Genomic DNA, 25,299 nt, shown 5'->3' with positions numbered 1-25,299 from the left:
AGAAGCACCTACTGTTAAAATCCATGGCGCAGTATTTCTTACGGATCCATAATCAGGGCCGGCATTGCTGCAAGCAGCTACAGTCAATATGTTTGCCTTCATAGCAAAATATGATCCCACAACAATAGCATCCAGATGATACGGACTTGTCAGTTTCGGGATTTGAAATCCCATGGAAATTGAAATTACATCAACTCCATCCTTAATTGCAGCCTTGAAAGCTTTTACAATGTCGCCAAATTCCACCATATCAGATTTGTTATATAGACGGAAATTTGGTTTCCTTCGCCATGCAACTTTATATGAATAAAGTTCAATTGCTGTAGCTTCCCCTTCAATGGTTACTGGATAGGTGTGTTGCAATTTTATTTCAACTTTTCTTCTAGCGGCCACTCCAGCAACTTTGGTACCATGACCGTTTAAATCAAAGAATGAATCATCCAACATGTCACGTACTTTTTTTAATTCATAATCACAAAAATATCTAGCCTTTTGAATGATGCTGCATTAACATTAAATGCAATTAAAATTTTACTTCACCACAAAAAATCAATTGATACCAAGAATGTGAGTAATTAAATCTTACGTGTCTTTTAGTCCAATAGAGCCCCAATCAAATGCTTTGTCAACTTCCTTGTTGTTAGGTAAAAACACAGAAAAGAGAGGATGAATGCCAGTATCAATTATCGCTATTTTGATCGGTTTGATTTGCTGTCCAAGTTAAAAGATAAACAAGTAAATTTTCAAAAAGCTCATATGAAATTAGAAGCATTGAAATAAAATTTAGCACTAACTACGATATTGATTATATAAGTCATGCCAAACAGTGAGGCTAACCTTGTCTACTAGTCTTTGTGTAGCAAAAAAGAAAAAAAAGAAAAAGTCCATGCCTACTAAAGAGTAAAGAGCACTGACTTTGTAACTTTTTTATCATCTGTTTCTATTGAACTTTTTTTTTTCTCCTAGTTACAATCTGCTGTTTTTTCTTCCAAGTCATCTTAGTTTTCTTGCATTTGGGTGTTGGATGCACTCATCAAGAATTAAGTTCTCGTATCTTATATTTTCTAGAGTCCTTATCAAGAGTGGTTATCTAGTGGGAACTCCTGTAGTTTTGTGGAAAGGTAGATTTTGGAGTGTAGTGATTTTTGGTGGTTGTGCTTCATGAGAAGGTACAAGTAGTTGAGGTGATTTACTATCATAGACCCTTGGAGGAACCTCTCCTTTTTTACATCAAGGCTTTGTGGATGAGTCTAAGCTAGCAGGGAGTCTTTCACCTGACGAGTCTGCTGTTGATGGGAAGACCATGCTTTTGCTCAAATCTTGGTTCCAATAGGAGGGCCCTATAGTGCAAACTGGCCCAAGACCTAATAGAAGAAAGTAGAAGCTTTTGGAGGCTATGTCCAGTTGCCTTTATGATCGATAGACATACATTTCCACAAAGAGATTACAATGGCAAATCAATAGCATTGAGCTTAAGTGGTGAGGTTGGTGTAGTTGGAAAGCATGGCCATATTTATGTCCTAAAGTTTTCTTTTTAAGTTAGGTTAAGATTATATCTGTGCCGATGGTGCTTGTTCATTTAAGGGAGCATTGTTTGTGGTTCATTGGTGGTTGCCAAAAATGGCCTTTAATACTTTGTCCTTGCAGCATATGAGTTTCAGTGTGCAATTGTATGGAAATCCTTTGGACTTTGATGTACCAGATTCCTTCATGTTGATTATGTTGGAAAATCATGGGGGGAAGATATTGTTGTCACTCAGCACCTTACTGCAGGTTTTCCGTAGAAGATATGGAATGGATGGTGATAATGCAGCTTAACTTTACAGGAATAATTTTAAGGCGAACATGTATGAGTATTTTAATCAATTTTAAGTTTCGCAGAAAAATTGTCAAGGTATGTCAGTCACAAGGTATAAATGTGTTTGCTGAGTATATTAGCATTGCGAGACTAATGGATGCCCCTAGTAAGGGGTTATCATGTAAGTGGATTAATAGAAAGGAAGGAGATGAGTGTGTATGGGAAAGGTTAGATAGATTTTTTATAAACATGGAGGGTATGGAGCTGTTAAACAGTCTTGTAGTAATAGTGCCTCCTATGCTAGCTTCGAATAATGCCAGACATTTGCAAGAAGGCCTTTCAGTTTTGAGGCCATGTATTTAACCCATCCCAATTGTGGTAGTGTTGTCCAAGTAGCTTGGAAGGCAGATGTGAGAGGCACAGATAGTTTTAGACTGGCGAAGAACGACAAGGATACAAAGAAAGCATTATATGCTTGGAAGTTGGAACAAAACTGATTTTGGTCAAGTGGAGGAATGGATCAGTCAAGTCAGAAGAAACACGTTCAAGCAGCTTACACTTTATGGAACATGTTGATAAGGAAAGGAAGCTTAGGTTTAAGCTTGAAGAATTGTTAGACCAAGATTTGATTTCATGTCAAGAAAATAATTTAAAAATAACACAATTAAACAGCTGGTTCAAAATGAACTTTAGCTTTTTATTTTAAAGAACTAAATAGTTTGAGGATTAGAAATTACTTTGACTTCAAAATGGCCTCTGATGAATCTGTGACGGGCTCCATTGCACGTTCTGTGACGAGCTCCATTGTAGATTGCTTGTGAAGCGGACCTACTTGATCCTCCAATTCCAATGATTCACCAACTTTTAGCTTCATCCCAAACCTTAGTTGGTCCTCCAACTCAAAGGATTCGCCAATCTCTAGCTTCATCCTAAAAATTACTTATGTGTCACTAACAGTGAAACAGTCAACAAACCCTAATATGACATGGATTTACACAAATCCGATAAAAAATGGGAGTAAACCATCAAATATCCAGAAGCCAAACGTAACGCCAAATTCAAAAATTAATCGAACAATTTGTTAAATTGCAGAGAATAATAAACAAATTTACTTTGTTTTAGAAGCCTAGAAGAATAAAAAAAAAATTACGGGATTAAACAACGTCAGCAAGTTTCAAAACCCTAACTCCGCAAAAATACAAAATTATAACAGAGAAACAGCATTTTGATTACGTAATAAAAATCTAAACGCAAAAAAAACATTATTACCTAGATTTGCCATGGTCTCTCTCTCTCTCTCTCTATATTCTTTTACCGCCTTTGTCTCTCTCTTTCAGCAAAACAAAACTGTGGTTTGTGGAGGTTGAGAGGGCTAGTATTAGTGGGGTGTATGACGCGACTTGAGTTTCTTTTGTTACAAGAGAAAGAACCCAACTACTTAGTTTAGTTAAAGCACATATGCTTTGTCTAATCAAATTAAAGCCCATAGTTTTACAAAAATGAAATCCTATCCTCTCTCACTTGGGCCCGGCCTGTTGAATTATTTTCAATAAAAAAAAATTAAAAAAAAAGGACCCCAATAAAACAAGGGCCACAAGCCCCTAACAAAATAAATGTCCAAAAGTTTTTTGTTTTTTTTTTTTTGTTTTTGTTTATTTATTTATTTATTTATTTATTTTTTCCATTTTGAGAAACAAGATAGAACCATATAATATTAAGAAATGCCGGCTAAATCAGCCTACAAAAGTTAACTGTGGTGGAACATCTTCTATCCACAGAAGAAAGTCTGGAACATTAGTAACAAATCTAGCCAGATTATGAGCAACCCTATTACTTTTTCTTTTAACCTGAGAGTAATGTAATTGATTAAAAAAACTAGACACTAAACAAGCATCCTTAAGAAGTAAACCATATGGGACAAAAATTCAAAAAGCTTTGTAAATATTGAATCAAGACTTGTGAATCACCCTCTAGAACAACCAAGGTTGATAGTTCCTCGGAAACCAATAGGCTGAAAATCTCGGGCATTAATGATCTGAAGGCTGTTGATGAATTCTTAAAAACGAAACAAGAAAATCAAAAGAGACCGGTGGAGGCCGACCAAGAACCCTCCGATGGTTAAGTTAGTATTTTTTTGTGATTCCAAGTGTAATGGAAAAAATGTCTCTATCTTTTTACCTTCTCGTAGAATGCTTATATAGTGTGTATGAAGCGATTGTAACTTCCCCCATTGTTGCGGAATCTAGAAAACTTGGAAATAACTCCCATAACTGCCATGGAAGTTATATTGTTTGGCTTTATTTTCTCTAACCGTTGTTGGCAACAGTTCGTAGTAATGAACTATGAATTTTCATCCAAGACGAGCTTGCCCAAGACGTGCTTTCCTAGGACGTGATTGACCAGAACACTACCAGGACGATCTTGCCTTGGATGAGTATTGTAGGAGGCATGCTTTGGATCAGGACGAGCCTCACGGACGAATCTGAAGTAGTTCTATGGCCCCATCAGTTGCCCCCTTGTCCATGGGTCGTCCAGGGAAACGTAGGATGCATATGTTTTCATCAGTGAATTGGTATGCCACGTGTCATGACCTCATTGGTGAAAAATCATGTCGATTGATCTAATCAAAGAGCATGCCACGTGTCTTCCATTGATTGGTTGTGTCGTTTCAGGTGCTAGGGTTTACTGCCTATAAATAGTAGAATACCTCTGTTACCCTCCCCATTTCTAAAATTTCCTTTCTCGTTCTAGATCTTCGTCTAGAAGTTTCCTGCATCTATAGCCTTCCCTCGTTCTAGATTCAGGTATTTTCCTTATCTTCGTCCTTAGTTAAGTTTTCTTAAAAATGACTGAGATTGTGCTTACCTCGTCTAGTGATAGTGTGGATAAGGCTATAGACGAGTATAATGACCCTAGCAGTTTTAGTGGTTCTAGTGATAGCAATAGTGATAGTGGTAGCAGTAGTGAGGGGAACACTATAGATGAGTATGAGTTTGGCGTCCTTGGAATTCCTTTGGAAGTGTTTCAGGAGGAGTTTAGGACGAGATCTGAGTCAGGCTCTAAGGCTAGCATAAGTGCTCCTTCGTCCACTAATCAAGATGAGGTTGAGGTGGTTTATAGTTGTGCCATAGGGGTAGCTTCAAAGACGGATGATAGTAGGTTAAATTTACTTAAGAAGTGGTACCAAATTCCAGACGAGCTTAACCCTAGGTTAGCCGTCGAGGGAGAATGGTGTTGTCAGCCTCGTTTTGGGATAGGTATTTATGAGGCTTATCTTCTAGGGGGTCTTAGGTTACCTTTGAATACTTTTGCTAGGGAATTGTTGACTAGGCTAGGTTTAGGAGTTTGTCAGCTTAATCCTAATGCATGGAGATTAGTCGTCTCCATGCAAGTTTTTTGGAGGGAGGTGTTTGACGGGAACTGTCCTCTTACTGTGGACGAGTTCCTTTATTGTTATAAGCTCTTCGAAATTAACCAATCCCTTGGCTTTTATTAATTCACTGCTAGGGGAAGAGATTATAGATTAATTAAGTCTTTAGTCTCCTCAGATAGGAACTAGAAGACGGAGTTCTTCTTCGTCTCAGGTTTCTGGGCTGAACACCCTGCTGAGGTTGACAGGGACCCATTTCTTCCCTACACAGGGGAGTTAGGGAACCTTCGTCCTGAAGGTATGCTTGTCCTATCTTTGTCATTTATTATCTTCATTCTTATTTGTAATTGTTTAAAAATCTAAGTCCTTTGTCTCTTTTTTTGTTACAGGTGCTAGACGACCTCATTTAAGTAGACTTCATATTGAACGTGTCTAGAAGGTTCGTCTGTACACTGATAGGGCGTTTCATTCTTTGGTAAGTCTTCAATGTCTTGCCATCTGGGGTTTAGGTCCTGAGCCTTCCGTTGAAACTCTCGCACACGAGACTATTGTCCATAGACGTAAGTTTTTTTTCTTTTCCTCCCTTTTCTTTACTTGTTCATCATCATTTGTTGGTAATTGACGTCCTTACTTTTAGGAATGGCAACAATGAAAGAAAACAAAAACAAGGGGGTGATGGACAAGGCAGTTAAGCAGGGAGTGCAACCTTAGACTCGTCTATCAGCAGGCGAAAAACGGAAAAATATATCGTCGAGGGTTGATTTGGGTGATCTTCCAAGTAGGCGTAGTAGGGAGAAGAAAAGCAAGTCGTCCAAGCATCAAGACATTCAACCTACTCCTCTCGTCCCTGATTAGGAGCCCCCAGTGCAGATACTTGACTCGGAGCCTAAGGACCCTCCGTCTAAGAAGATCCTGTCCACAGTTCATGCACCCTCCTCGTCTTAGCCTTTAAAAGAAGTTCCTCAGCACCTTCTTGGGAATGAGGACCTGGCTTGGGAGAGGTTTACAACAGCAGTGACTGACGCGGACGTGGCAGCTTTTTACAATATGTCTTTGAAGGATTTTGAGCACTCTGGTGTTCATGATCTCTTCAAGGTAAGTAAATTTTTTATATGTCTTGTCTTTATCAACCACTAAAATATGTATTTGTTTGGTTCTAACAAAATCTTAACCCTTGTAGGCAATATCCATGTTTATTGCTGTGTCTAGGCAGACAACTGATCTAGACAAGACGAGGGTTCTATTGGAGAAGAGGATCAAAGAGGTGAAGGACGAGAACAAGAAATGGGTTGAGGTGGCTGCTAAAGCTAAGGACGAGGCGAAGGAGCTACTGAACCTTAATGAAGAGCTAAGGACTGACGTCTTTGAGAAGGACATTCGTCTTGACGACCTCTAGAAGAGGAACAACGAGCTATGTGCCCTTCTTGAAAATGCCAAGGGAGACGTAGTTGCAGAGTTTCAGGCGTCTAAGCAATTTACTGATATGTTGGATAGGAACTATACAGCTGGGTTTGAGGACTTCAGGCTAGACGCCATTGAGAACTTCCCTGACCTTGACTTCAGTTTTATAAAGCTCAATCTTGGTGCTGCCATAAGCTCCCTCATCCAGACGAGCTCAGAAGACGTTAACATTGAAGATGATGCTAGCACCCTACCTCCTCAGGACAAGCCTAAGAACAATGCCCCTCCTGCCTAAAAACAAGATTTAAGCCTTGTATTTTTTTTTAATTTTTTTTAATTTTTATAAACGTAACTTAGGTACATTAAGCTCGTTCATGGTTTTTAGGACGAGCTACTAAATAATTATTTTTGTCAGGGTGTTTGGACGTTGGTTGTCTGCCCTTAAATAGTGAATTTTCTTTTCTATTATTGTATGGCGAGACTTCTTTTTGATATTTATATTGTTTCAAATTTTTACTCGTCCATAGGAGCAATGCCATGCATTTTCTTGTCATACTTAGAATTTTGCAAAGTATAACATCGTCTTTGTGAAATGGTGGTTACCAGGATTACTCGTCCTTAAACTTAGTTGGTTTTCACCTTTTATGAAGATTAGAAAAACTTTCACTCGTCCACAAATTGAGTTGTTTCAGTAGGCATCTTAATCAATAAACGTGCTTATGCATTTTTTCGTCCATGGGTTGGACGTGCATTGCACTTTACCTCGTCTGTTATACGGATGGATATCCTCTGAACTTACTGTTACTTAGTGAAGCTAGGGTTTTATCTCGTCCTTTACTTGGACGAGCATGCTTTTCTTTGCTTTTGGGAAAGCTTATTGACGTTATATCTCCGTATCCAGAGAATTTTATTGTCTTGGGCTTTTCAGCCTTCTTATGGGTTGATTTGAACAAAAGTAGTATGGAAGTCAGGAATTCACACAACATTATGTACATAACATAAATATTGTTCACAAACGAGGCACGTGTTCATGAGCTAGTGCCTTCTAAAGAGTTAAACAAATACAAGCAAATCCATAACTTCGTCCATAACCACATCATAATAGAAATAAAATAATACTAAAGATATGTAGATAAATAAGCTCCTTATATGGATAAACAGTCTCGTCCAAGATAACACTTATCCAGGTTGGCACTCTACTGGTAATACCTCCTCAGGTGTTTAACATTCCAAGGATGTTCCAATTTCCTCCTGTCCAGGGCCTCTAAGTAGTAGGATCCTTGTCTCTTTCAGTTGATAACTCTGTAGGGCCTTTCCTAATTAGGTCCCAATTTCCCATGAGCTGGGTTTTTGGTTGCCAAAGAAACTCTTTTTAGGACGAGGTCTCCTATGTTGAATCGCCTTAGCTTTACCATTGCATCGTACTGTCTAGCCATGAGGTTTTTGTACCTCGTCATCCTTTGTTCTGCATCTCCATCCTTACCTCGTCTATCAGATCGAGGTTCACACGGAGTTGTTTCTCGTTATCTTTGTCTTGATACATCGTCACCTTGTGGTTAGCCATGTGTACTTCCGCTGATATAACTGCCTTGCTCTCATAGGCTATCTTGAAAGGAGTTTCCCTAGTAAGGGTTCTCACCATCGTTTTGTACGCCCACAAAACACCTGGTAGTTTATCCGGCCATACTCCCTTTGCCCCCTCAAGTCGAGTCTTGATGATTTTTAACAAGGATCGGTTTGTAACTTTAGCTTGACCGTTTGCTTGGGGGTAGGCGGGTGAGGAATAATGATTTTGAATTCCAAAATGTTCACAGAAGTCTTTAAAAAGTGCATTGTCAAATTGCCGTCCGTTATCAGACACTAACACTCTGGGCACCTCAAACCTGCATACGATGTTCTTCCAGACGAAGTTCTTTACATTCTGCTACGTGATATTCGCTAAGGGTTCTACTTCCACCCTTTTGGTGAAATAGTCTATCCCTACCACCAAGAATTTCATCTGTCTGGTTTCAAGTGGAAAAGGACCTAAGATATCTAGGCCCCATTGAGCAAATGGCCACGGGGTTGTCATAGGTGTGAGATACTCTAACGGTTGTCTGGGGACATTACTAAATCGCTGACATTGAACACAAATTCTAACATAAGCCTTTGCATCTGCCTGGATGGTTGGCCAATAGTACCTTGCACGGATGACCTTGTGGATGAGTGATCTGACTCCTAAATGATTTCCATAAGCTCCTTCATGAACTTCTTTCAACACATAGTTTGCCTCGTTTGGAGCTAGACACCTGAGATAAGGTTGAGAAAAACCTCTCTTGTACAGTACTTCGTTCAAAAGGATATGCCTGGCTACTCTAACCCTGACCTTTCTGGCCTCATCCTTCCCTTCTAGGAGCCTCCCGTCTTTCAGGTATGATATTATTGGGGTCATCCAGTTTCCTTCATTATTTATCTATTGTATTTCTGGGAGATTTATACTTGGGACATACTGAACTTCATCAAACTCGCCCATGGCTTCCTTCGCTGAAGCTTCCTTCGCTAAGGCATCCACTTCCATGTTCTCTTCCCTTGGTATTTGAACGAATTTAGTTTTTTTGAATTTTTTTCACAAGCCGTAAAACCTTCTCAAGATATTTTTTTCATTTGTTCTTCTTTGGCTTCATACATCCTATTTATTTGGCCTATGACCAACTAAGAATCCCCTAGAATGAGTATTGATTTTGCTTTTACAGATTTGGCCAACTCAAGCCCCTTGAGAAGGGTTTCATATTCAACTTCATTGTTGGTTGTTTGATATTGCAAATGTACCTTATGCTTCAGCCTATCTCCCTTCGGGGATTGTAAAACAACTCCTATTCCCCCCGCATGTTGTGTATACGAGCCATCAACATGGATGATCCACTTCTTGTCTTCCATTACTTCTAAGTCATCATAATTTGGAGTAAACTCTGCAATGAAATCTACCAGGGCTTGAGCCTTTATTGCCTGCCTTGGCTAGTATTTGATGTCAAACTCATTGAGCTCGATAGCCCATTGGATCAGTCATCCTGCGGCTTCCAACTTGTTCATTGCTTTCTTGAGCAGATGGTCTGTCATGACGTTGATGACATGAGCTTGGAAGTAGTGCCTCAGCTTCCTAGATGCTGTGATCAGCGCAAAAGCGAACTTCTCTATCTATGGGTATCGTCCTTCTGCTCCTCTCAGCGCTCGACTGGTGTAGTACACTGGTTTCTGCACTCTTCCTTCTTCTCTAATCAATGCTGAGCTTACAGCATGCGGGGTAACGGCTAAGTACAGATATAACTCCTCTCAACACGGATGGACTTAACAATGGAGCGATTGTGAGGTACGCCTTCAAGTCTTGGAAAGCTTTCTGACACTCGTCCGTCCATTCGAACGCCTTTTTAAGAACCTTGAAAAATGGTAAACATTTATCAGTGGCTTTAGATACGAACCTGTTGAGGGCTGCAATCCGTTCGGTAAGGGACTGGACCTCTTTAATGTTTTGTGGAGGCTTCATGTTCAGTATCGCTTGGATCTTGTCAAGATTTGTTTCGATTCTCCTATGTGAAACCATAAATCCAAGAAACTTCCTTGATGATACTCCGAAAGCACATTTGTTGGGGTTTAAATTCATGTTATACTGCCTAAGCGTATCAAAAGTCTCTTGTAGGTCGTCCAGATGCTTCTCCTCGTCCAAGTTTTTTACCAGCATATCATCGACATATACTTTCACATTCCGCCCAATCTGTAGACGTAACATATGGTTAACCAACCTCTAATATGTTGCCCCTGCGTTCTTCAAACCGAAGGGAATCACCTTATAACAGAATAGGCCTTGACTAGTAACAAAGGACGTCTTCTCCTAGTCTGCTTCGTCCATCCTTATTTGGTTTTACCCAAAGAAGGCATCCATAAAACTGAGTAATTTATGCCTGCTGTAGAATCCACCAATTGGTCGATACGTGGCAGCGGATAGCTATCTTTGGGGTAAGCCTTATTCAGATCAGTGAAGTCTACACACATCCTCCACTTGCCATTGGCCTTCTTGACCATTACCACATTGGCCAACCAATTCGGATAATAAACCTCTCGAATAAACTTTGCCGTAATCAACTTTTGGACTTCGTCCTTGATGTTATTGTCTCTTTTTGGGGCAAATACTCTCTTCTTCTATCATACAAGTTTAGAAGAGGAACATACATTCAAATGGTGGGTAATGACGCTAGGGTCTATACCCGGCATATCTTTGCGACTCCAAGCAAACACATCAATATTATTCTTCAAGAAATTGATGCGATTCCCCTTTGTCTTTTCTTCTAAATCTACGCCAACCTGAGTATACCTTTCAAGATTGTTGTCGTCCAAAGGAATTTCTTCTAACATTTCTATAGGTTCAGCCACAATTCTCCTTTCCTCGATGCTCATCGTCTGTACTTGCTCGTCCATGGCGAGCATGGCCAAGTAATATTCCCTTGCTGCCAGTTGGTCTCCCTGCACTTGTCCTACCCCGTGCTTCGTAGGAAACTTGACTGATAGGTGGGAGGTGGATGTGACTGCCTTCCAATTATTTAGAGTCGGTCTTCCAATTATTGCGTTGTAAGAGGACTAGTAATCTACTACAAGGAAATTATCATCTTTGGTTACCTGCTACGGATATGCCCCCACCACCACTGGCAACGTAACGGTGCCTACAGGCTATACCTTCATTCCTCTGAAACCTACTAGAGGCGAGTGTACTAGACGGAGCTGGTCTCGTCCAACCCTCATTTGCTGAAAAGCTGGATAATACAGAATGTCTGCCGAGCTTCCATTGTCTATCAGCACTCTTCTGGTTGTGTAGTCAGCAATAACCAAGGTGATGACAATAGCGTCGTCATGAGGGTGGTGAATTCTCTCTGCATCATCGTTCGTAAAAGTGATCGCCTGCTCGTCTGTGTTTCTCGTCCTGGGAGATCATTCAGAGAGTTGAACATTCTGTACTACCTTCAGGTATGTCTTTCTTGACTTAGACGACTGACTTATTGAACCACCTCCTATAATTACTCTTATTTCTCCAAGTGGAGGTCGCGACGACTCTTTTACTTTCCCTTTCAACTTCTCATCTTTGTGATCTCTTCTAAGGAAATTTCTTAATTTCCATTGTCTGATGAGATTCTCAATTTGCTGTTTTAAATCGAAACATTCATCTGTGTCATGCCTATGGTCTCTATGGAAGCGACAATACTTGTTCCTGTTGTGCTTGTTGGGATCTCCTTTTAGTTTCTCTGACCACTTCAAAGAAGGGTCGTCTTTGATTTGCATAAGGACTTGCTCGAGCGGCATGTTCAATGGCGTGTACTGTTGATTTTGCGCTGAAGGACCTGCCTTCTTATTGTCTCGGTCTTTCCTATCTTTTGTTTGTCCCTTCTTCGGACGAGGACCTTGTTCGAGATGGCGCTGAGTGTTTGCTTCCATTCTTTTCCTCTTCTTGGCAATGATTGCGTTTTCTGCATTCATGAAGTTTTGGGCCGAATGGATGAGTTCAGCCATAGTCTAGGGCTCTTGTTCGTAAAGCTTGTGGATAAATAGGTCCGAATTGATCACATTGTGGAAGGCCACTAACAATAGCTTGTCATCCATCTCGTCCACCGCTAAGGCTTCTCTATTGAAACAAGTAATGAAGGACCGCAAGCTCTCATTTTCTCCTTGTTCTATGGTTAGCAGGCTAGACGAGGAACGTTTGTGCCTTTGTTCTCTAATGAAATTATTAACAAATAACTTGCTTAACTCTTCAAAGGTACTTACCGAATTTGGGAGTATCTTGCTGAACTACACTCGCGAGGGCCCTTTGAAGGTGGTTGGGAAGGCTCTACGCATTATCTCATCTGGAATCCCTTGAAGGTGCATGGTAGCCTTGAAGGTGGCAATATGGTCAAAAGGGTCACGTGTCCTATCATACGAATCTAAAGAAGGCATCTTGAATTTTGGTGACCATTGATGGAAGCCGTAAAAGGAGAATTAGTTCTGTGAACCAAGTCTTCTACGAGGTTTGCCTTTCTCATGTTCTCCCTCATCTCATCTATAACTTTCCTCATCTGGTCCATCTCCGTCTCTAAGTGTGGCACCCTTCTTGGTGTAGTACCCCTTAATTGGCTTTCCGGCGCTGCATTTCTTCCATATCCCTGGCTCTGTCCATGCTCTTCTCCATAGGCCTCATGCCGTTGCCTTCTGAGATTAATCTTCCTTCTCAATTCCTGGTTCTGGCGAGTTAATTCCGCCATGGCAGTGGCCATTGACTACACGTGTTGGACAAAAGATGGTTGCATGACAGGCGTCGATTGGTGACCACGATGGGGGTTACTGGAAGCGTCTCTACTCTCTTTAGGACCTGGACTAGTAGCTCTTGATCTTGTCCAAACCATTTCAGCCCTTTGTCAGAGAAAGAAATCTCAGAACTTAACAAATGAAGTTCGAGCGCGACAAATATTCTTCCCCACAGACGGCACCAACTAATAGTTCCTTGGAAATCAGTAGGCTAAAAATCTCGGGCGTTAACGATCTGAAGGCTGTTGATGAATTCTTAAAAAGGAAACAAGAAAATCAGAGGAGACCGGTGGAGTTCGGCCAAGAACCCTCTGATGGTTAAGTTAGTATTTTTTTGTGATTCCAAGTATAATGGAAAAAATGTCTCTATCTCTTTACCTTCTCGTCGAATGCTTATATAGCGTGTATGAAGTGATTGTAACTTCTCCCATTGTTGCGGAGTCTGGAAAACTTGGAAATAACTCCCGTAACTGCCATGGAAGTTATATTGTTTGGCTTTATTTTCTCTAATCGTTGTTGGCAACGGTTCGTAGTAATGAACTATGATTTTTCATCTAGGACGAGCTTGCCTAGGACGTGCTTTCTCGGGACGAGATTGACCAAAATACTACCAGGATGATCTCGCCCTGGACGAGTATTTTAGGAGGCATGCTTTGGATCAGGACGAGCCTCATGGACGAATCTGAAGTAGTTTTGTGGCCCCATCAAAGGTAATGTCTAATTCAGTAGCAAATTGAATAGCTCTTTTGGTGGCCAAAGTTTTGACTTCCAACTGGCTAAAAACCTGTGAGACTTTTTACAAAAGTGAGGCCAACAGCAAGGTTATCAGAATTGGATTGGATCGGCTGGTCAGACTGGGTTACCCATGAACCGGTCACAAATCCGATTTTTTATATGTGAAAACCGGGCATTTAAATATTTTTAGTGAACCTCTTGAACCGAGGTTCAACCCGAAAAACCAGTCGAATCGTGGGCTAGTTCAACCGGTCTAAGAGTTGACTTTATTTTTTAAAAATAAAAATAGAGAAAAGTGAGCCATGGAGTTTAGAACTTGACACCTATGCCTTATTTAGGAACCAAGTTCAGCATCATGATCAACGCACCACACATGTTGCTTATGACCAACTACGAAGTGTATTATATTTATTATAGATTTATGTCAGTTTTAATTTTTCAACTTATTCTATCACATCTCTCTCAATTAAATATTACTAAATTTATTTCCTTTGATTAATTCAAATTTGATTAAAGAATAATGCATTTGCATGTGAATTTATTAAAATAATCAAAAGTAATTTTTTTTTATTTAATCAAAATAATTTAGACTTGTAGGATTATTATGAAATATTTTTTTAATTCTTATTTATGTTGTACTATTTTATATTAACCTTCTAATATCAATAAATTTTATTTTAAATTCCATTTCAATTATTTTTAGATATTTATAGTCAATTTTGCTACTATTTATATATTTAAAATACATTTATTTGTATTTTAATTAATTATTAAATTAATTATAACATCATCACGGTTTGATGTCGATTGAATCTCGATCCAACCTTAAAACCCTTGAACCATTCCCTTTTCTAGTTCTTTGAAAGGTCCAGGTCTAAAAACTATGCACCAAACCTTAAGAATTCCAAATTACCATACCAAATTCGAATTTGATCATGTCAGAAAAGACAGCCCTATCAAAATTAATTTTGATCAATTTAGCAGGTGGAGGCTTCCATTTAACTTGAGGTTTTGGGGCACGAGGCCTCAATATCGGTTGAACATCATAGAACTCCTGCAGGCGATCTTTTGAAATCTAAACTAACTGGTGCGTACTAAAACATGGCTAATGGAGTCTAATCAGATTCTGTTGATTCCAAATAAACTAGACCAACATAGCAAACAAGTTCGTTCGTTCATTCTTTTGGAAAACCAATATTACCAACTATTTGAAAGTTCCAAACTGAGATGACACTCAAAAACCCTATAGTTGAACATCCGACCATACATCATCAAGCTCTAAACAAGACCACAGAGCATGAACTGGATCCTCTGAAGCAGACCGACATCTATCGTGCACCGGATCAGTAATCACAGTCCGACGCACCAAATTAGCTTTTGTTGGCCGCAAATTATGACAAGCCCACCACAAAAAAATTCTTGACTTTATTAGGGACATGTAAGGACCAGATTCCCTTCCATACATCTTTGTCTTGATTTAGCTCAGGTTTGTGAAAGCTCAGTTGAGAGAAAGGCCAATAGAGTGAATCTTCGGCTTCCATACTAGCAAGAGGAATCCGTTTAATTATCTCGTTAAATTCAACAACATTATATCATCTATTCTATATATATACTATAAAACTAAAACCTATAACTTTTTGTTAACTTCTTTAAAGCTTGCCACATAAGCTTTGTACCCTTCACAATTTTATGTCTCGTTTATTTTTTTAAATTTACACCAATACTCTTTATAAAACCCAACTAAAATTGTACACCAATACTATCTATAAAACCCGACTACAAGACCATACACAAGAAACCCAAAAACTAAAAACCCTAGACCCATTTGCAGTTCAGTTTCTTCCTTCTTTACTCTGGTCTCTATCTTTACACTTCGCTTCTATAGTCAGTACCATCTGAGACTTGGCTTTAAGTTGCAAATGGTTTGTGCTTGTGTCTGAATTGTGGTTTGTTAAGGCTTGAGTTTAACTTGATCTAATATGTTTTTCATCTTTGAAATTTCAGAATATATCAAGAAATCCAGAAGGGAATCTGACCAGAGTGATAATTATCTTGGAGTTAAGAGGGAAGGCCACGTAAGGAAGAGGAAGACAGTGAGAAGGAAAGGTAAGGTATGGGGCTTCTTTGGGAAATTAATGATAAGGTTAAGGGTGCATGTGATGGCTCCTGAAATATTTGTTTTCCTATGTGTTTCTAAACTATCCTGTTGAAAACATATATAATTTTTAATCAAAACAGTTATAATTTAAAACAATTCTTGATGCTATCAGTATTAATAGGTAATATCAGCTAGTTCGGACCTATCTCCTCTCTGGTGTGAGATATCAAAGAAGTATCCCATTGTAATTTCGCCATGCTATAGACAAAATTGTCAACCTCAAACCATGTGATGTCTAACAATTTGATGCCCAATATTACCAATCCAATTAAATTGTGGGTTTTCTTTTTATCTGGGTCTTTTTGGTTTGGTTGAAGATTTTACGGTGTCACTTTGTTTTGCAGATCAATGGAAATTGGAAAGATGTGTACTGGAACTTTTGATTTCTTTTTTCACTACTTGCTTGGGAAAGAATTTGATAGTATATGTAGTGCTGCATTTGAACCCATGTTATTTCCTTTATATTTTTATTTGTTGACATGAAGACGCTATAATGTTATTAGTTAGCTTCCTGGTGAAATTTCAGGATTATATAAAATCATCTAGTGAAATTTTACATTGGTTGTGTAGTGAGTTGGTAGGCTATTGGTGGTGGGATTGGTATTGAACTTGAACTTGGTCTTAACATTTTGGTATTTAGCTTGTGAAGACATTTTTTAGTTTTATGAATGAGATAGGTTTATATAGTAGAAAGGAGATGGATTGAATCACAATGGACTTAGAGAATATGTATTTGAAAGTTTAGGGGATTTTGAGAAGTAGGTTTGATTTTTGATTATTATTTATTTTGTGGTGGGTTTGTGTATTGAGATTAGAGTTTATAATTTTCTTTGCAAATTAATTTAAAGGTGGCTTGGTGTTTTTGAATAGATATTCTAATTGATAGTCATATGCTAAATATTCAGAATGCACCCGATTCGAACAAGAATAGGCATCTGTTTCAAAGTTGAAATACAATGGAGGCTTGGGTTGAAAGTGAAGCTAGACCTATCTCTACCATCTAAGATAACAATCCCTATCCTTTAAATTTTGCATATACTTCCAGGGCATTACCTATTTCAATTCTCCATTGCTATCATCATTTCTTATCCCACAATAACTTGCGCCTTTGTGTGTGTGCACGCGCACGCATGCACATGTGCATATCTATATTATATTATATATATATATATATATATAGAGAGAGAGAGAGAGAGAGAGAGAGAGAGAGAGAGAGAGAGATAAAACTATAAAAAAAGAACAAACTATCACAACTAAATACACGAATGCAGTTAACATACGTGTATGTGTGTTCGTATGCACAGTATCTGTCACCTTCATGCCATCGTATGCACAAATTAACCCTTCGTAATCATGGTTGAGTTAAACTTGGTGGTGCCACTCAAATTTAATTCCACCATAAATTTTTTAATTGCCTCATTCTAATTCAATTTTTTTTTTTTGGATGGTGTTTTTAATTGCCTTGTTTTAAATTTTAATTCAATTATTAACATGAGTGGAGGTGGTATTTTACATTACAGAAATAATATAACACCCCACTCACGTACAGGGGCGGAGCCACATTGCCCCTTGGGGGAGCCGTGGCCCTTGCAAAAAAAAAATAAGTCCATCAGCATATATACAATTTTTATTGGGCCCTCCAATGATGTACATCCGCCCCCCCCCCCTCCCATTTCTGTTCAATACTTCAATTCACTCCTAGGCTCTAGTTTCAATTGTAGGCCTTTTTATCCTCTAATAAAACAAAACATGGCTCACAGCCCAATTATATATAAATACCCAAAGCACTACCCAACTTTATCACCCATTCTCCAACTCAAAATCAGAAGATTCAAAACCCTTTCTTTTGTTTCTCTTTTCACTCTCTTCTTGTCTACTGTGTACACGCCACCGCCCACTCCACTGGTTCCAGCAGCCCCTAAACCAAACAAAACCCTCAGCTCAGCTCAGCCGTCCTCTCAAACTCAGTCCTCACGATCTCCAAAAAAAAAAAAAAAAAGAGACCATTATTTTCTTTCTTCTTGCTTTTTTAAAATAAATCATTCAGAGCAGGGGTGTAGCCAGAGGGTGAGTTTTCAGTTTCCGCTTCATCTCTTTTTAGTGTTTTTTTTTTCCTAACTATCTACACTTAAATATTCACATGCTCTTTAATTTTTCATAGATTTTTAGAGAAATATATGGTTGAAGGGAAGATAAAGTTTGCACTTTGTGAAGAGTCTTGAAGGGAGGTTGTTTGTGATAGTCTTGAAGGGAAGATAAAGTTTCTAAGGTAAATTTTTTTTGATTTATTATCTATTTTTGATTAGTTAGATATCATGTGGTAGTAAGTGTTGTTAAATTGTTTGGTTTATGTTGTATACTTGTGTGTTTAATTTTTGCTTTTGTTTGAGGGGTTATTCTTAATTAAAAAAAATTAAAATACAGGAAAATTTGAATATTAGAAATGATGATGGGTTAACTGTTTAAACATCCATATAATTAAGTAAAAATTTCTAATTAAGATTTTATTTTTTTAGTTCTTTTCAGGTTAATTTTTGAGTCATATTCTTAAAACTAAAAGAATTATGAGCAAACGAAAAACAATTGATGCATTCTTAAAGAAAAAAGATGTTAGCAATTCAAAATTTAGGACACCTGTGGCTGTAGAAACAAATGTGGCCGTAGAAATAAATGCTGATACTTCAATGCCTGATGAACACTCCTCCAAATGTTCAAGAATTCAGTCTACAGAGATAGATCGTGATCCAGGATCACGTAAACAAATATATGAATTTCCTATCAACAAACAAGATGAAATCCGACAAGCTTATCTCAAAGAAGGTCCATATCAACCTAAATATATAGACTGTCCATACAACGATGATAATCATCATTGTCAAAAATCGGCCCCTCTATGTAAAAAATCCTGGCCACGCCCATGCTCACATAGGGGTGGGGTGTTATATATCCCCATGGTCAAATTTTCATATGGAAAAAAAAAAATCAAATGCAAGTACAAATGGTGCTACTGCTTTTATTGTTGGTCAGGAGATTGACATGTACCGTTAGCTTTCTGGAATTACATAAAATTTTACAATGATCAGTTCACTCAGATGGTATTTTTCTGGCATACTGATTATCTATAGCTTTTCTGTTGGTGCTAGTTGACCGAGACAATAGACTAGAAATTCAATTAGATGGATTATTTCATTGACATTCTTCTTATTACTACTCCTGCAGAATACGCAAAAATCTCCCAATCTCATTTGATAAACTTATCACCAGTGGAGACTCGAGAGCCTGTTCTGTATTGACAGCCAGTTCATATTAATCCGTCTCCATAGTACTCTAAATATAGGAATCATCCTTTTTTTGAGTGCTCATTTACTAGATGAATTTGGCTGCAAATGCTAAACCCTGTTTAATAATCTAGTGGGAAGATGAAGTTCATTGGGGAACCAATAAGATTCAAGGAAAGTCAGTTTACATTCCATTTAGGCAAGGTGTGGCTGGGGCAGCTACAGTTAATGCCATACAACAAGTGAGAAGTAAAATACTAAAATCTAAAGAAGCTATTTTCCGAGCCATAAACAAGGATGTAAGAGCAAAATTGGTGTACTGTAACAAGGTTAAAAACTCTGCAAACCAGAGTTTTATGTGGGAGCTTTGCAGCTTAATGGCTGCTTATTATTTTGCTTATAATCTTTTCCTAGGCTTGTCAACAAAAAACAACTAAAAAAATAAAGGGAAGGGAAAAGACACAATAACACTAGGAAATTGTTTAGGAAATGATCTTCCTACAAAGAAAGAAGGAAATGAAAAATAGAAAGAAACCTTCCATAAAAAAAATTTAAAATAAAAAAACCCACCCTGGCCTGGACACCTACTTGAGTTTTGTTAGGTCTAAGTCATCAGACATAATCTATTGTAGTTTAGTAATATTTCTCATCTCACTCAGAAAGGAAGTTTTGAGATTCAGCTCAACAAGGGTAAATTTCAAAAACCACATGTAGAGCTATAAGCAAGCCTAACTTTGCCAAGTAGTGGGTGTTTGAGCTTTGCTCGTCAATAAAAATCAAATGCTCAAGCTAGGTTCAAGTTTGAAAAAAGCCTGAAAACAATGTTTGAACTTGAGCTCGTAAGAATGCCAAAGAGCTTGAGCTCGACCTAAGATGAACCTCGTGTTTCACTTTTGATTTCTCAACACTTCCTTGATCCAATCCCCATAGTGAATATTCATAATCTGATAGAAACCGCGCAAAAAAATCAAATTCCAAATGTAAAAAAAAATAGTGCAAAATAATCCAAAATTGACAATTCTAACCCTATCAAAGACGATGGAGGCAGCGTTGATGGAGTCGTGTACGAGGCGGAGATTTACAGTGGTGAAGAGCTTCAGCGCCATCGCCAGATCGTTCGACATGGCTATCGTGGCGCCAACGCCATCAACACATAAGGCGGTGGAGACCAACACGAGCTTCTTTCCAGTGTGCCACAGGGCTTGTGTGGCCATTTCCACATTCCACAACTAACTCTCTCTCTCTATCTCTTGTTTATTTTTCTCAAAGCCTTGGTGAAGGTAAAAAAAATTAATAAAAAAAAAAAAGAAAAAAAAAGGGCGAAATCAAATTTAACTTTAGGTAGACAGAGACTACATGCTAGGTGTGGGCTATGAGTTGTGTTGTTTTTTTGGGTGGGAAAGTTGGACTGAGTGATGAATAATAGTAGTACCTGCAATTTAGGTGATATGCAATTCCTGAAATATATGATAGTCAGCTCAGCCCGCAGTAGAGGCAGCACTATGCTGATCTGGAAAATAATAATAATAATTATATATATTTAACAAATTTTATGAATTTTTTTATTTTTTTAAAAAAATTGTAACCACCAAATTTTTTTTAGACCCAATTAGATTACATTCTTTTCTTATATTCTCTATGCTTTCAAAATTTTAAGAAGATTAAAGATCAATAATTATGTCAATGTCATTAATCAAATGTTTAAATTTTGAGTTTTTGTAATATAAAATTATACATAAAAAATATGTTTATAGATCGAATAGTAAATACTTAATAACATTTAATTGGCATGTGTTTTAAGAAAATGAAAAACATGCAATTCAACGGTTAAAATTTTAAAATATGTAGTTATGTTAATTTGTTTAATTAGAGTTGTAGTCTTAGATTACAATTAAATTTGTAACCAAATTTTGTCCTTAAACTTTAGTCATCTTAACAATATCATAAACCTTTACAAATTTTTTTAAAAAAAAAAAATTTGAGAAAAATTTTATTAATCTAAAATTTTGAAAAATATGTAAATTGCAGTATTGATAATGAAACTATCGTACAATGAAATCAAAATAAGAAAACTCATAAAAGAAAATTGTAAGATTTTATATATTTGTGTGTAAGTTTTTATTTTTATTTTTATTTTTCAATATATTAAGTTATCTTTTTATTAACATAATATAAACTTTCATAAAACCATAGGATATAGCTCTGAGGCATAGATGCAAGATGAATAATTAATTGTGGATTCTAGTTAACTTAACTAGTAAAGTCTCTAATGGTTGAATAAGAGATCTAGGGTTTAATCCCTGCCTATACGAAAAATTGACTTAGTATCTTGATCTGATGATAAATAATTATCATAAAGAGCGGGTGACATAAGTTAAAACTCTTTATACAAAAAAAAAAAAAAAACCAATAATTAATCTGTCACATAATTTCACGCAATATACAAATATGAGCATAAATAGAGCAACCACGGTAATAATAAAGAAGTTTCTAAAAAAAAAAAACACTCTAATAATAAAGAAGAAAGCTATCGGATCTCTTTTATTGAAAATGATTCAGCAAGCTGAGCCCAAGAGAGAGAAGATGGGCTATTTTCTTTTTGTAAAAACATGGGCTTTAATTTTATTAGGCAGAGCATGTGGGCTTTCGCTAAACTAATCCAGTTGAGTCACGCTCACACAGGTGGTGAAAGAATAGAGAAAGAGAGAGAGACATTGGCCAATCAATTTATTTTAACCCAAAGTACGATTTTTCTCTGTTATAGTTTTTGTATTTTCGGAGTTAGGGTTTTGAAACTTGTTGACTTTGTTAAATCTGTTAGGTTTGGCGATACTTGACCTTGATGATGATCTCTTGGTTTATATATTATTTTTATATTAATACTACAAATTTAAAAATTGTTGCCTAGCATATAAACCCTCCTCCCTTTCTTTTATCACATGCCTCTTTCCTTTTAGAACATAGATAAATGTATTCTGAAAATTAATTTGATTTTTCTTGCATTGGACATTTTGTACACTGATTGACTCGAGGCATTCATTTATTGAGATTTTTTTTGTGTGTTTCATATTTGTCCTCGTGAACACAAAGGACTTTTGTTCATTAATAATATCTATTACTTATCAATTAAAATATTTGTTTATCAATACAGTTGGCCGATACTAATTAATTTATAGTTGGCCACACTGTCTTGTGTTTGCTGGTAGCTGTATTGTTTTTTTTTNTTTTTTTTGTTTTGTTGTTGTTTTTTTTTTTTTTTTTTTTTTGGTTCTAGGCTTCTAAAACCACGTAAGTTTGTTTATTATTCTTTGCAATTTAACAAATTATTCATTTCATTTTTTAATTTTCCTTTGATAATAACCACGTTTGGCTTCTGGATATTTGATGGTTTACTATTTTGCTTTACTCCAAATTTGTAAAGGATTTGTGAAGCAACAAACCCTTATATGACATGTGTGGGAGGACTTTTGTCTCGTCCCCTACTTCTTCAAGTCAGGGGGGAGATGGGGGTTTCCCCTTAAACCCCAAAAGACGCCTTTTTGTGGAAGGACTAAGCTCAACGCCATCTCCAAAAAAGACAATACCTGATTGGGGGGAGACGAAAGTCCTCCCACAACATGCATATCATATTAGGGTTTGTTGACTGCTTCACAGTTAGTAACACATAAGTAATTTTTTGTTTTGTTGTCTGTGATATTAGGGTTTGAGATGGAGCTAGAGGTTGGAGGACCAACTACGGTCCACTTCACAAGCGACCTACGATGGAGTCAGTCACAGAACCTGCAATAATGGATGAGCATCCTATTTAATTGTTTAATTTTAAATTATGATCTCAAAATGAAAGCAGTTTTGATAGGCAAATAAGAGATCTTAACTCTTTATTTTGATAAACTCAACATGTACAACAATTTTATCATTCTATCTCACTATCATATTCAAAGACTTTTTTTTTTTTTTTTAATTGTTGTTTCTTTTTTTGTCTTTCTAGATGTGATTTGAGTACACAACAATCATCAGATAAGCCATAAGATTCATCTACAACCTCAAACCATTTTCTGAGAGGTGTCAACTGAACTTCAATGAGGACCATTTCCCATTACTATTTTTATATTACTTGTTTGTTCAAAATATTATATTTGGCTATACTTGACCTTGATGATGATTTTCCTTGGTTTATATTATTATTTTTATATTAATACTACAAATTAAAAATTGTTGCCTAGCATATAAACCCCTCCTCCCTTTCTTTTATCACATGCCTCTTTCCTTTTAGAACATAGATAAATGTATTTTTTTTTTTTTTTTTTTTTGAATTTGGATTTGTTTATTTATCAAGGAGGGATTGCTAAGTAGAAGAAGACAGACTAACATTTTCTTTGAATCAAGCCAAACTGTATTTGAATGGCTTGAAATGTTTTGATCTATCTCAATCATTATATTCCTTACCCATGCCTTTCTTTTTGTTTGAATTTATTGGTGAAAGAAAGAGCTATTGGGAAGATGTTTGCATTTCATTACTAGCTTTCTTGAAGCTTTTCACAATTTTGAAGTGGAAACTTTTCCTATTTATTTCTCCTTGTGCTCGTGTTTCGTTGACCATTTTTGTTCCAACTATATCAAATTTCAAATTTATACTTCCCCTTTTAGATTGTTGACATTTATTTGTGTTGCAAGTTCAAGGTAAGAGATATAAGTGTGCCGATATTCGCAAATTCTTTTTAAGATTCTACTCCCATAATATGATAAATTCTAACAAATTTTTTTATTGTTGGTTTTTGCTTCAAGATAAAAGTTATAACTTTGCTTGGATTGAAAAAATCTCTGGTATGACTTTTAAGGCTTTTGTGATTTTCTTTACTTTTGAAGTGTCAATAGCTCGACTTTAACTTGTAGTATTTGAACGAAGGCTCAGAGGGTATTCGATTCTAGGATGGTTATATTATACTGTTGAGGTTTTGATTACTTCGAATATAATTGTGAGTATACTTGACTATTTGATTTGTACTGAATTAATTGTAGATGCGATGAAAGCTAACTAGAAGAATCAGCTTTCAAGGGAAGAATGTGAGAGTCTCGGTCTAAAGAGAAAACCTACGTATCGCATACCTAATACCTATACGCGATCAAGTATGCGATCAAAGTGTTGACCGTAATGCATATAATGTACTTTTAGACGGTGTTGAAAATCGTTACTGGCTAATGGTTTTAAATAAAGCTTTTTTTCATAAAGAAGTCTATAGTGATGAAGATGATGTATGGGACGATGAAGGCAGAAGTTACCATAAAAACATTATGGCAAATGAAGATGATGCTTTCTATTGGTTATGGTAGAGTTATTGGTGAGCATGCTCTAGCTATAGGATCTTGAAGTCGCTTAAGATGTACACGCTTGTCTATTACGCTTTTGGTTATATGTTGAAGCCAATTATGCCTAGCTATATATATATGTATTTATTTCAAACTGTTTACTCTCTGCAATTAAATTATGCTTGTCAGAAGATTAACTGAAACCTCAACGAGGCATGTGTTTGATAAACATGGTAATGGAATGGCTTTTCCTAGAGAACGCCTATTTTATTAATTATTTGGTTGTCTTTGCTTGTATTGCAGATTCTCTTTACCTCAAACAAAATAAAATCCTTAAGTTTCTGCACTTTGATTATGCATTATAAGAGTTATGTTTAATGGCAAGACTTAGTTACAGTACTTAGATGTTGTTCCTTAGGTTCCTTTAAGTTACTGTTACTTAAATACAATATTATTTTTATGGCGTTTTGTTCATGGGACATCCATATAGAATAGGTAATAATGGTTGGGAATGTATAGTCTGTATGGAAGTGATGGATTTACAACTAGTAAAAATTGCCAAACTCTATTTCTGGCGGTTCTGTTGGTCTCCTTGGCAGTTGGCACAGGAAAAAGCACTTTAAGATTTGTCACCGATTCCTACACATGCCTTTGTATTCATCCATATGCTTCAAATTGTTTGTAGGTATTTATGTAATCTGATTGCAATTAATGTGTATATGCACAAGGACATCTATATAAACTGATTAAATGTGGACATGGGCCTAGACTGCCTAGTGTAATACGAGATGAACCAATTAAGTTGGATATTGCTTCGTGTTATTTTGTACACCTTTCATGTTATAATATAACAATTTAATAAAGACCCATAAAATGTGAAAATTTTAAAAATACACAGTGACATATAATATATATATATATATATTAATTTTGATTTCATATCATT

At 36.9% G+C, this 25,299-nt stretch overlaps 1 protein-coding gene across 15 annotated transcripts in view; it reads left to right on the top strand.

Annotated features, from left to right (window-relative positions):
- The window catches only part of LOC112001524 (uncharacterized), a 32,263-nt gene extending 7,636 nt beyond the window's left edge, over positions 1 to 24,627 (top strand). The window contains exons 7-14 of one of the 15 annotated variants that reach the window (XR_010631307.1): positions 5,558 to 5,728; positions 5,806 to 6,263; positions 6,349 to 13,585; positions 15,615 to 15,716; positions 17,930 to 18,037; positions 22,747 to 22,812; positions 23,035 to 23,108; positions 24,066 to 24,627. The gene's annotated coding sequence lies outside the window, so the exon portion shown is untranslated. Of the gene's footprint in view, positions 1 to 5,557; positions 5,729 to 5,805; positions 6,264 to 6,348; positions 13,586 to 15,614; positions 15,722 to 16,112; positions 16,428 to 16,673; positions 17,836 to 17,929; positions 18,038 to 18,987; positions 20,670 to 22,746; positions 23,006 to 23,034; positions 23,109 to 24,065 lie in introns of those variants that run through there. The other 14 variants (XR_010631308.1, XR_010631309.1, XR_010631313.1 and 11 more) reach the window with 14 other exon arrangements.
- The last annotated feature ends 672 nt before the right edge of the window (positions 24,628 to 25,299 follow it).

This window comes from Quercus suber, unplaced genomic scaffold, assembly GCF_002906115.3.
Source record: "Quercus suber isolate HL8 unplaced genomic scaffold, Cork oak 2.0 scaffold_208, whole genome shotgun sequence".
NCBI lineage: Eukaryota > Viridiplantae > Streptophyta > Magnoliopsida > Fagales > Fagaceae > Quercus > Quercus suber.
Note: the sequence above shows the minus strand (reverse complement) of the source record. Positions and strands in the feature narration are given on the sequence as shown.